Source organism: Macaca mulatta, chromosome 1, assembly GCF_049350105.2.
Source record: "Macaca mulatta isolate MMU2019108-1 chromosome 1, T2T-MMU8v2.0, whole genome shotgun sequence".
Classification (NCBI taxonomy): Eukaryota; Metazoa; Chordata; class Mammalia; order Primates; family Cercopithecidae; genus Macaca; species Macaca mulatta.
The window spans coordinates 139,929,756-139,932,137 of NC_133406.1; the positions used below are offsets into that span (position 1 = coordinate 139,929,756).

The following is a 2,382-nucleotide window of genomic DNA, read 5'->3' on the forward strand; positions in this document are numbered from 1 at the left end:
GCGATATTGATCTTTGCAGTTCCTTGGACATTCCAGACACTTCCATACGAGGGTTCTTACCCTTGCTGTTCCCTCTGCCAAGGGCTCACTAACTCACCTTCTTTGCTCAAACGTCATCTTCGCAGTGAGACCTTCCTTGATCACTCTCCTTTTTTTTTCCAGTCCTGTGTGTTTCAGACGACCAACCTTTCAAGATCTAACCCCACACTCCCTTCCAGCACTCCCCATCTCTCTTCCTTGATTGGTTTTTCTCCATAGCACTTATTATTTTCTAACATGCTGGAAATTTTACTTATTATTTTGTTCATTGTCTCGTCACTAGATTACAAATTCCACTCAGCGAGAGTTTCTGCCAATTTTGTCACTGCTTAAAGCCTAGAACAGTACCTGGCACATAGTGGTTACCCCGCAAATATTTTACCTTGTTAACTAAATGGTTTAATTAATTAAACTTATTGACCTCATTAACTAGTTAACTAACAGCAAATGATGAAGACTGAAGTAGTTTGAGAAGTGACTAGAAGGTGAGGAATATGAGGCTAATCATATTCCTTTTTTCTTTTTTTCTGAGACAGGATCTTACTGTCACTGCATTCGGGCAGGAGTGCAGTGGCACAATCATAGCTTGCTGCAGCTTCAACCTCCCAGGCTTAAGTGATCCTCCCACCTCAATCTCCCAAACGGCTGGGACTACAGGCATGCACCACCACAGCTAACTAATTTTAACATTTTATTTGTAGAGACGAGTCTCATTATGTTGCCCAGGCTGGTCTCAAACTCCTAGGCTCAAGGAATCCTCTCACCTTGGCCTCTGTTAAGTGCTGGGATTACAGGTGTGAACCACCACATCCAGCCAAAAACAACACTTTTAAGAAGCTTGGGGGTGGGTGTGGTGGCTTACACCTGTAATTCTAGCACTTTGGGAGGCAAGGCAGAAGGATCTCCTAAGGTCAGGAGTTCAAGAGCAGCCTGGCCAAAATGATGAAACCCTGTCTCTACTAAAAATACAAAAATTAGGCGGGTATGGTTGCACACACCTGTAATCCCAGCTATTTGGGAGGCTGAGGCAGGAGAATTGCTTGAACCCAGGAGGCGGAGGTTGCAGTGAGCCAAGATCATGCTACTGCTCTCCAGCTTAGGCAATAGGGTAAGAATACATCTTAAAAAAAAAAAAAAAAAGAAAGAAAGAAGAGTCCGTCATGGTCGCTGCTGCCCTGAGGAGGATGAGGAAGCCCACACAAGCAAAACTGCTGCCCAGGTCGGCCATCCAAGCACTTGCGGGTCTGACGCAGCCACTGGTCTTGGCGCTCCTGCTCCTGTCTGCCCCTCTATCCAGTGTTGTATCACGGACTGATTCACTGAGCCAAACTGTACTCAACTCAGATATTTCTACCCCAAATGTGAATGCTTTAACACATGAAAAACAAACCAAACCTTCTATTTCCCAAGTCAGTACCACCCTCCCTCCCACAACGAGTACTGAGAAAAGTGGAGGAGCATCTGTGGCTCCTCATCCCTCGCCTACACCTCTGTCTCAAGAGGAAGCTGATAACAATGAAGATCCTAGCATAGAGAAGGGGGATCTTCTCATGCTGAACAGTTCTCCATCCACAGCCAAAGACACTCTGGACAGTGGCGATTACGGAGAACCAGACTATGGCTGGACCACGGACCCCAGGGACGACGACGAGTCTGATGACACCATGGAAGTGAACAAGGATTACATGGAAATTGAACAGTCAGTGAAATCTTTTAAGATGCCATCCTCAACTATAGAAGAGGAAGACAGGCATTTCTTTTTTCATCTTATTAATTTTGCTTTTTGCATTGCTACTGTCTACATTACATATCACAACAAAAGGAAGATTTTTCTTCTGGTTCAAAGCAGGAAATGGCGTGATGGCCTTTGTTTCAAAACAGTGGAATACCATTGCCTAGATCACAATGTTAATGAGGCAATGTCTTCTTTGAAGATTACCAATAATTATATTTTTTAAAGTCCTGTGATTTGAGTTTGCTTATTATGTAATTTTATTTGCTTGACTTTTTATATGATATTGTGCTGATGTTTGACATAGGCAATTGGTACTTAAATGAGAGGTGGGTCTCTCTTTTGCCTTGGTGCTTTGGAAATTAAGTGTCACAAACAAGAAGTATATAATGTTTTATCTGTACTTTTAGAGGTGAGTTTAATCAGGTGTCCAAAATGCGAGTTAAGCATTACCTTATATTTACACTGTTAGTTTTTATTGTTTTAGATTTATTGTGCTTCTTCTGGAAGTATTAGTGATGCTACTTTTAAAAGTTCCCAAACTTGTAACTAAATTGTAACATATCTGTTACTGACTCATATTCATTCTCTGCCATTCAAATACTATTTTT

The 2,382-nt window shown here is 42.1% G+C and overlaps 1 pseudogene; it reads left to right on the top strand.

Annotated features, from left to right (window-relative positions):
• The first annotated feature begins 920 nt into the window (after positions 1-920).
• On the top strand, positions 921-1,997 carry LOC703006 (keratinocyte-associated transmembrane protein 2 pseudogene; annotated as a pseudogene).
• The last annotated feature ends 385 nt before the right edge of the window (positions 1,998-2,382 follow it).